Here is a 10,000-nt window from a genome sequence, read left to right on the forward strand (position 1 = left end):
TAAAAAAAACCTAGATTTTTTTAAAAAAACCCAAAATTTGAAAATCCCGCAAATCTGCATGTGGATTGCAACCTAGGGGCGATCATTGCATATCATGTACATGCACATCCCATGGGCCCCCCCCCGTCGAGATCGGTTGAAATTTTAGGAGTTTATAGCAATAGGTGCCAACTTCTGCCTTTTTTAGCCTTTTTAAAAGGGCTTGGGGGGGTTCCTTTACAAACATCTTTGGGTTTCCCCCCAACAACTTTGCCCAACAACAATCCCTTTTGGGAGGTGGAAAGAGGAAATTTAAGTTGGAGAATGAATTGGGAAAACATGGTTTTTTGGAACGTTGGGAAGGGCTGTATTGCCAATTTTAATTTTTGAATTATATTAGTATAAAAATATTATTAAATAAATTTATTTTATAATATTTTTATATATTATATATTAATTATATATATATATATATATAATATATAATATGATATATATATATAAAATAATATTTTATATATAATTATAAAATTTAATATATATATATATATATATATACATATTATATATATATATATATATATTTATATAAATAATTTTAAAATAATATAAAATTATATATATATATATTATATATATATATATGTACCACACATACACACAAAAACGATATATTCATATATATATTATAATCATCATAAAGGGGCTAACGACAATGGAGCACATGCCGCATCCACCCTTCAATTCAGCCATGAGTGTTCCTCATGGGCAATGTCTCACAGGTTAGAATAACAGGGAAGAAGTATTGACGGGGCGCCCACAACAACTTTACAGCATTTTCAGTACCGGTATATAGACTTGCTATTAGGTCGGAATTCCCCTAAGTCTCAGAATCTTCTATAGCAATTCATGATGCACCGAGTCAAATGCCTTCTTTATTGCAATGTAGGCTGCAAGCAATACTATGACAAACTACGACGGCGTTCACAATTGCTCGAAGTGCATCGATACAATCTCTTATCGATTGCCAGGAGTGAATTCCAGACTGCTTAATCTTTGTACATTAGTAGGTGGTAGTAGACCGTTTCAGAATAATGTGGGCGAAAAAAACTTTGCCGGTATACTGGAGTAGTGTAATGCCACGGTAATTGCTACAGTCACAACGTGAGGTTCACCTCCACCCCCCCCCCGACCAACACCTTATCCCTCCCTTTCCTTGCCCCGATCCTTTACCCCATCGTTTAACTTATTCGGACCTCTCCTTCCTCGCTTCTCCCTTCTCTCTCCTTCCACGGTAGTTTCTCCCTCTTCTTCTCGTTCCTCGCTTGTTCTACCTTTATGTCCATCCCTATTAATTCCTGCCTTATCCTACCCCTATCTACCTTGTATCCTGCGCATTTCCCTCGTACCCCTCTTATAGCACCCTCTTATGTTCTTTTCTATCTTCTACTTATGCGCTGATTTCCGCCTTTTCCATTCCTTTTTCCGTTTGCCCTACCCTTACATTAACCTATCATCTCCTGATCCAATCCTACCCCTATCCTACCCAGGCCTCCCTACCGTAATACACAGAGCGAGTCGAGCACAGCCAGACCACTTCCCTCCTGCCGCCTCATTTTTCAACATTATTTTATCTATGTTTGTGGCTTTATTTACATGTATGTACACCTTTTTGTACGTTTTTTTAAAATAAAACTTTATTGATCCTTCCGATATCCATATCTATTTACAATTGGCTAACATAATGTGCGGATAACGGGGGAAAGCCACATCTTGCTGCGGAATATCTTTTTTTTATCTCTTGTATTTTTTTAAATTAAGTTTTATTTTCAATGGTATATATTTTATTTATTAATTTTTTAATCTCTTCTTTTACAGGAAGAAAGTAACTTATTTTATATCTTATTAATGAATCGCAGCAGACTGGTATTACGTATTTTGTATAATTGTAATTTTTCTCATTGCTTTGCTGAGTTTTAAGATTTTTATTAATGGTTTTATCTGTTGGATGTTTCTTTTATTGTAAGATTTCCTTTCTCTATTATTTAATACTTTTTGTGCTACGCCTCCGTCCGCGGGGTGAGGTGATGTAACCCCTGTTTGTTGTTGAATAAATGAAGTGGGTACTGTGACGGTTGTTTGATAACCCTGGTTGGATTACTTTACCTGATGTACACGTGGATGCCGAAACAAGTTGTACTGCCTTTTTACTTGTTTGTACCTAGGTTTATATATGCTGGTCTGTTTTATTAATCTAACATAACATTTTACTGTGAACCATGAGTGTGCTTTGGTCTTTTACTTTTGTAATTATTCTGATTTTTAATTTATCTTGCGCTGTGTATCGTTTCTTTTATAATGCGTTACCCTTTACTTTAAGCTTTTACTTCGGATTGTACGACTTTAGTCTAAGTTTTACGATCTTTTACTTTTCCTCATTCTAGCTGTTATGTATTTAACTTAGAGGTTAGTTTTTTTTATTGTTTTAAGCCCTTAGGCATGCTTTCTTCATCTGAAGCCCTTATGGGCGTATTTCTAGTAATTCTTAAAGACCTTCTGGCACTGTCTGTTTACGCAATAGCTTGTTTTACTTTGGTGCTCTTCCTGCCAGTTCTGTTGTTCATTTTAGGATTAGTTTTTTATATTTTTTTATCATGTATTATCTTCATATTAGTCACGCTCCTGGTAGGCCTGCATCTCCGGGGATAGTTGGCCTGTGAGGTCGTGTGGGTTCAGAGCCTTCAGCTTGGTCCCCTCACTCCCTCTTCGAGGAACGAACGGGGCCCCCTCATTTTCCTTGGCCTCTAAGCCTGAAGTTTCCCGCCTCACGGGTGGCTTCATTTGGGTTCCTCTGTCACATAACCTTACACAACGATCACCTCTCCCCTTCTAGATAGGAATGACCACACCGCTCAACAGGTCAGGGGAGATGGAACCAGACTGCCAGATGGCAGTGAAGGCTGCATGCAAGCCCCATGCCATAGGTTCACCCCCAGCCTTTAGCTTTTCAGCTGGGATATCACATATGCCTGCAGCTTTCTCACTCTTCAGCTTGGAAATTGCCATCCTAACCTCAATTAGGGTACGAGGTTCCTCACTGACAGGTATTGTAATACCTGTTGGAGGGTCTACCTGGTACAGCTGCTCAAAATACCTGGCACAATGTTCACAAACCCCAACATGATCTGAGATGATCTGTCCCTTCACTTCAGTCATCTGCGAGGAGGGCTTAGAGTTCAGTTTTCTCAGGGCTTAGTGGGCAGGGTTAAGGTCGTTTTCGAAGAAATGGCCTTCAACCTCCTCAGCAAGATTGCTGAACTATTCCTTGTCCCTTCTCAGCAGTGTCCGAGCCATACTGACCCCTCTAACAGAAGCCGCCTTGCCGCGGTGGGGGCTTGAGGTCCCAATGATCTGGTGAGCCGGACCAAAAGGCTACCCATACTGGAGGGGTCACCAGTGAGGGATGAGGCAAAATGGCTTCCTGGTGCACCAAGGCCAATGAGAGGGGGTGGTGTACCCACCCTTGGTTCATTCCATCTTGGACCAGGGAGAACTCTCCCACATGTGTTTGCCGTGCGTGGCATCCCGTATTACCAGGAGACAGGAGTCCTGGAGGTTGAGCGATGCTGCAAGCTGCGCCCTGCAGCTAGCAACACACCTCTTTGGTCCTTTATTCTGGTTAGACGGGTGGCTTGATCAAGGCCCGGTCAAATCAATCGGCTGGTCAAATATGGCTTGGGTCAACCAGCCACTATTCACTCGGTAGCGCATAGGTCCCGCGACTGCCATCAGTACTGTAATAGTGGCAGCGTATTTTTCCTCATTACCCTTGTGGCTGTTGGAGATTTTGAACCCCAACTATAGTTCCTCGTTGGACCCCATGGTGGGTGGGGGGGTGAGGAAATGGAATTCCAATTTGTATGAGTACTACAAATTTACAAAGATCTAGCTCTCTCCCTGACGACCTACACAATCCCTCGACCATTCCCTCTGAAACATCACACGTTGTCACTATGGAACTTTTCCAGTTTCCAAAGGGCAAGAATGGGAATCGCAAGGGTCCCTGGGCTCCCAAACCAGGTAATAAGGGGAAAAGTCCTCCTCAGTCCACTAAGGAAATCTTACCTGGTAAATATAAAAGCATTTCATAAAAATAAGTACCTAGTAGTGAAGACCATTGATGGTGTATCAATCATGGATCTTGATATTTTTGAAGTTCATCGGAAAATAGTTGAAGTATGTCAACGTGATCCTCGCATCACCCCACAGCGAGATGGTAGCCTGATAGTTGAGGTTTTGTCACCAGACGAGAGTGACCGTCTGCGTGCGATATGCAACATTCCTGGGGCTAAAGTTTCATGTTCTCCTCACAAAACCCTCAATCAGTGTAAGGGAATTGTTTTTTCCCCGAGACCTGATGAGGTATTTTGAGGAGAATGTTAGAGGAACTAGAGAATTTTAATGGAGTGGCAGTAAAACGTTTTGGGAAGAAAGTTGATGGTTTGGAACAATCGACACCAGCTCTTCTAACTTTTAACACATTAGTCCTTCCAGAATCAGTTAAAGTTAGCATGGTACCACCTCAAGGTAAAGCCATATGTGCCCAACCCTATGCGGTGCTTCCACTGCCAAGATTATGGGCATGGAGCCAACTCTTGCCGTTTTAGAGAAAATGGACAACCAAGAGTATGTGTAAAGTGTGGTACAACAGGTCATCAAGGAGATGACAACTGTCCAGGTCCAATATGCTGCAAAGAAGCTCATGAAGCTTCTTCAAAGAAATGTAAAAGGTACAAATTTGAAAAGGAAGTATTGGTAATAAGGAGCAAGGAGAAAGTTAGTTTTCCCGTGTGCTGTTTGCACAGCCGGGTAGGTCCTTTGCTTCGGTTCTAGCCCATCCTCCTTCCCACCAACCCTTGCCCTCCAATGCTTCTTACAGCATACACTCTGCCACTTCCTCTAAACCTCAGTCCCAAATTGCTGACACTACCTCTGGTGAGTTGTTCCACCAAAAACGGAGTAGGAGTGAGGGGTCTATTGAGGAGACTCCTCCTCCCAAAGTAAGGTCTTTGGAGCCATCAGGCAAGGCTCCAGAGGCCTCAACGGTGACAGCTCCAGCTGCCACCACATCCACAGGGGCCTCCGCTGCTAGACAGAATGCCCCTGAAGCAAAGGCTCAGGTCCGTCCTTTGCCCAAGCAAAGAAATCCTGAACCTGTCCAAGGGAAACCTGTGGAAACTAGTTCCACAGGTAAACAAATATTAAAAAGGTACTCCCAGATCCTTGAAAGTGATAGCCTAAAGGTGTGAGGCAAACCTTGACCACAGTTGCTGCCAAACACCTTATGAAGAAATAATATATAGACCTGATACCCTAACCCAAATGGAACTGTCAGGGAATTCATACAAAATGGGAAGAATTTCATCATCTGATAGCTTCATGTAACCAGTTTGTGTATGCCTACAAGAGATTATGACCAGGGAAAATCGTCCATTTTCCTGAGAGGTTTCCAAGTTTCAAACCCATTATGGAACCTTTGACAATGGACCACATGGGGAGTAGCAGTAATGGTACGTAAACCCAATATTCCTTTCCAGCCAATCCACCTGCAGACAACACTGCAGGTGAAGGCTGTGAGAATAGGCTTGACACGACCTTACACTGTTGCATTCATCTACCTTCCTCCACATAATCTGAACATTAATGATTTGGAAGATCTACTTGGGCAGTTGCCACATCCATTTCTACTCTTGGGAGATTTCAATCGTCGGCATCACCTCTGGGGAGACACTTTGTGCAACCCTCGAGGAAGGGCCTTGGAGTCCTTGTTCTTAAGAGTAGATGCAGTTTTGCTGAACAGTGACACTCCCACACATTTCTGAATTCAAACTGGGACATTCTCAATATAGACCTATCATAGGCTCCCTGATTCACAGTTGAACTTCACTTGGCAGGTCATGGAAGACTTGCAGGGAAGTGACCCACTTTCCAATACTTTGGAGGAGGTGATGGTATTCCAGCCAATGGAGTGCAGAGATGGCGACTTGAACATGCGGACTGGAATCTTTTTAGATCAACTGCAGTATTGCAAGGATCTGTGAATGATTTCCAGTGTATTCAAGATGCTGTTAATCACCTCACATCACGAATTCACCTTGCAGCAGAAGCATCCATTCCGAAAAGTAGTGGGCATTACCGTCGACCTCCTTTACCATGGTGGTCTGATGAATGCCAACAAGCTGTCAGAGCAGAAAGATGCATTAAGGCAATTTTGAAACGACGCCCCAGCATTGTAACCTTTGACCAATTACAAGAAGACCCGAGCCAAGGCCAGGCGCGTGCTAAAGGAGGCTAGACTGGACGTCGTGGAGACAGTATGTCTCATCGATTAACTCTGGGACCCCCTTAGCATGGGTATGGGACAAGGTGCGTAAGATCGCTGGAAAGAGTATATCCATGTCCCCAAAACCCGCTCTGAAGATAGATGGGATAATCATCACAGATAAAAAAGATGTTGCAAATGAGCTAGCTAAATCCATGGCAGAGATCTCCTTGGACATCTTTCATGCTCGATTCTCCACTTTTTGGGCGGAACAGGAACAACACCCAGTGTCATTCATCAGTAGGACTGCAGCAGAACTTCCATACAACTTGCCATTTTTGCGCAAGGAGATGGACTCTGCTTTGCAGCTCTGCCGTAAGACTGCCCCAGGAAGTGACGATATTCCATACCAAATGATATCTCACTTACCAGAGAGCTCGGAGAAGTTCCTGTTAGGGGCCCAAATTTTCCCCCACCAGCTGCATCTGGGAAGCTGATGGAGAAAATGTCAACTTCAGGTTGACATGGCTGCTGGAAAAAGAAAACATGTTGACCCCATATCAATATGGCTTTAGAAAATTAAGATCAACCACAGATGCACTTGTGAGGATGGAAAAAACGGAAATTTTCCCTTTGCACGCGACGGGCACATGATAGCAGTCTTCTTTGACCTTGAAAAGGCTTACGATACTTTCTTGGAAGCATGGCAACTCATGAAGTGATGACATTGGTTTAAGAGGAGCATACCTACCTTCATACAAAGCTTCCTTGTGATAGGAAATTTAGAGTTTGGGTAGGAAACAGTTTTCTCTAACCTGGAAGATCAGCTGGAAGGGGTTTCCCCCAAGGGGGTGTCTTAAGTGTGACCCTGTTTGCCATTTCTATAAATGACATCGTAAAGGTTGTTCCAAGTGCTGTCTCATGTAATCTGTATGTGGACAACTTTACACTGTACTGCTCAGGAGGAAGCTTACAGGATGTGCAAGGACGCATGCAGACTGCAATTAATCAGGTTGTACAGTGGTCAACATATCATAGGTTTAAATTTTCTCCAAGCAAGACATGGCTATACATTTCCACAAACGAGGAAAGTTCATCCTTCCCCCCTATTTAGGAGCAAACCCACTGCAATTTGTCCAAGAGGTGAAGTACTTGGGTCTAATTTTTGACTCAAGACTTACATGGGGGCCTCACATCAAACAGTTAAAAGTGAAGGCTATTTTGCGGGTTCTTTCACATTTATCTTGGGGTGCAGACCGCACAACGCTTCTACGGCTTTACCGAGTGCTTATTTGTAGTAAGCTTGACTATGGATTTTAAAACTTATTCCTCTGCAACTCCCACTGTTCTCTGGATGTTGACTCGGTTTTATAATGAAGCTCTCAGAATCTGTACTGGGGCTTTCAGGTCTTCACCTGTGGAGTCCCTGTATGCTGAGAGTGGAGAACCACCTCTTTCTTACACCGGGACTACTGATTTACTACACGAGACTACAGAGGATTCCGAGATCTCCTACATCCAGATTGGTTTTCAACCCCCTTGAGGGTAGCCGATCCTATGGGAGGAGAATGAGGAAATTTGTAGAACTTTAATTAAGTCTCACTAAGGTTCTAGCTGTTGGAATTCCCAATTCCCCCCCTTTGGGCTAATCAGTCGAGCTGGATTTGGTCAGAATTGGGAAAGGATCGGAAGCAATATATACAGATGGTTCGAAATTTGAAAATGGTTTGGGGTTTTTTAGGGAGTGAGCAGAAGGAAGACTGCATCTGGCAGTCTTTCTCTAGCAGTCTCGATCTTCACTGCAGAGTTACATGCCATCCTTGCAGGAGTTAAGATGACTAGAGATCTTATGAACCATTCTATGTGAAAATATTGTGACGCTCGTATGCCTTGCAAGCAATCAAGAGCTTAAACCATCACATCCAATAGTGAGGGAGGTTCAAGATTGGCTTGCACTGATGTCAACACGTAAAAAGGTAACTCTGTGTTGGGTGCTAGACCATATTGGTATCAGTGGGAATGAGCGAGCTGATCAGAAAGGGCCCAAGGGAGCTGCCGCTCAGCCTTGTGATGCTCGTTTTCCTCTCCCACCCCACCGACCTGAACCAGATCAGGAGTTGTCTTCGCGATAAAAGGAAGGAACAATGGAGGCATATCTCCAGAAATAAACTGCGAGAGATTAGAGATGACCTTGGCAGTTGGGTGACTAGCATCCATCCCAACCGAGAAGTAGAAGTTGCATTTAACAAACTAAGAATCGGGGACAAAAAGACTGACTCATGGGCCGATGATGGCTAAAGTCAAGCAGTTTTGAGGGATGCCCAAAAGGCCCCCTTTAAAGATCGCACATGTAGTGGAAAGATGTGCAACATTCTCAGACAAAGACGCATGTATTTTCTCCCCAATATACACTGAAGAATGTATTGGGGGAGGATTGTGACATAGAGGGTCTCATTAGTTTCCTTAGGGAGACTAATATTTTTTATAAAATTTAATTATGCATAATGTTTATGCAATAATTTTATACACTTAGAGTATAATAATTATGCTTTGCTTTTTAATTTGTTTATTGTTATTTATAAGATTGATAGATTTTTAAAGTTTTAAACATTTTAATATTTCTATTTAACAAGGTATTCGCTGCTAATGACCTTAGCTGTTGACGCGGCAGATAATTTTAAATAATCAATCAATCAACCACTCATACTGATCATGCCGCTGGCAGGTCTTCTCACCTTCAAGAGGGCAACCACTTCAACCGCTTCGGTTCCCTCAGTATCAGAAGTAACCGCTCGTCCAGCCGCAAGGACCAGTTGTTCCAAGAGCCTACCCAGATATCTCGCCTGAGATTAAGCCTCGGGCGGTCGCTCCAGGTGAACGCCACCTCTGCCACCCTCGCCGACGCTGCTCCAAATACAAGGGGTCGGAAAGCTGTGGTGTCTAACGTCCGCCTATGGGGATCTCTTGAGCTTTGCCCCACAGACCTCATACTAATATATATATATATATATATATATATATATATATATATATATATATATATATATATATATATATATGGACTTGCACCGCTCAGGTAGGTTGTCCATAATATTCTCATACATTTTCATATCGTTTTTGAACTCAAGTGTATAAGATTAGGCTTAAAAGTTAATATCAAATTAATGCCAACATCAGATTTCAAGTCCAAATTATGATTTCAGTTTTATAGAAGATCCTCTACAAAATCTTGATGCAGGTAGAACATTTAAGAAGGGGAAATGTTTGCTCTAAATTAATAAATGAATGAATAGGAGAGTGAAGAATTTGAATATACTGCTTGCACCCTTGTTCTGCAACAAGGCAGAGTGTAGGAGAAAGTGGGAACAATCCTTGTCTGAGCGCTCGTTAATGCTTTCATATCATCCCAGAGTCTTACCATCAGTAACCGTGAATTTATAGTTTTATTACTTGTTAATGTTTGTCATGCCAACAGCAAGGATCGATAGGAATGGTGTGGGCATGACTACTTCTGTGAATCACTTTGCCTACATTCTTGGCGTCTTTGAAGAAATTAGGCCTCGGTCCCTAGAGGTTGGTGATGTATTGTTGATTACTGGACAGGAAGCATGTGATTGTGTGGTCCCTCTCTCAGTTTTGGCTTAAGATTATCCCTGGTGTTCTCTAAGAGATTACTATTACATATATCTTATATATATC

The sequence above is a fragment of the Penaeus monodon genome, chromosome 4, assembly GCF_015228065.2.
Source record: "Penaeus monodon isolate SGIC_2016 chromosome 4, NSTDA_Pmon_1, whole genome shotgun sequence".
In the NCBI taxonomy this organism is placed as follows: domain Eukaryota; kingdom Metazoa; phylum Arthropoda; class Malacostraca; order Decapoda; family Penaeidae; genus Penaeus; species Penaeus monodon.